Here is a 445-nt window from a genome sequence, read left to right as displayed (position 1 = left end):
CTCTTTTTATTTTTCTAACGCCCCGTGCAAGACATTTTCTCCTTCTTTCTCTCTCTCCTTTCCTTCTTTCTCTCTCTCTTTCTCTCCTGTCTCCCTACATTCCTCTTGTCCTCTATACTTTTTCCCCTCAATCCCTCTCTTTTTCCAGCTCCACCTAATTCCAGTACTTTCAGTTCCCAGTTTACATCCCAGAATTGAGCAAAAATGAATTTTGCTCGCTATTCCTCAGGTACATGTAATTTAAATTGAGAAAGAATTCATTTTGGTGTGCAGTTTGATAGAGAAATAATTCAATTATATAATTCGTTTTGCTGCTTATTCCTCACCTACCTACATATCGACCTACCCACCCATCTATGTGTATACCTAAATACATATAAATAAACATGACCGGATGTGATGGTCCCCATCAATTTGGCACACAAATAACAGGGCAAACTATCTC

The sequence above is a fragment of the Diaphorina citri genome, unplaced genomic scaffold, assembly GCF_000475195.1.
Source record: "Diaphorina citri unplaced genomic scaffold, Diaci psyllid genome assembly version 1.1 scaffold38, whole genome shotgun sequence".
In the NCBI taxonomy this organism is placed as follows: domain Eukaryota; kingdom Metazoa; phylum Arthropoda; class Insecta; order Hemiptera; family Psyllidae; genus Diaphorina; species Diaphorina citri.
Note: the sequence above shows the minus strand (reverse complement) of the source record.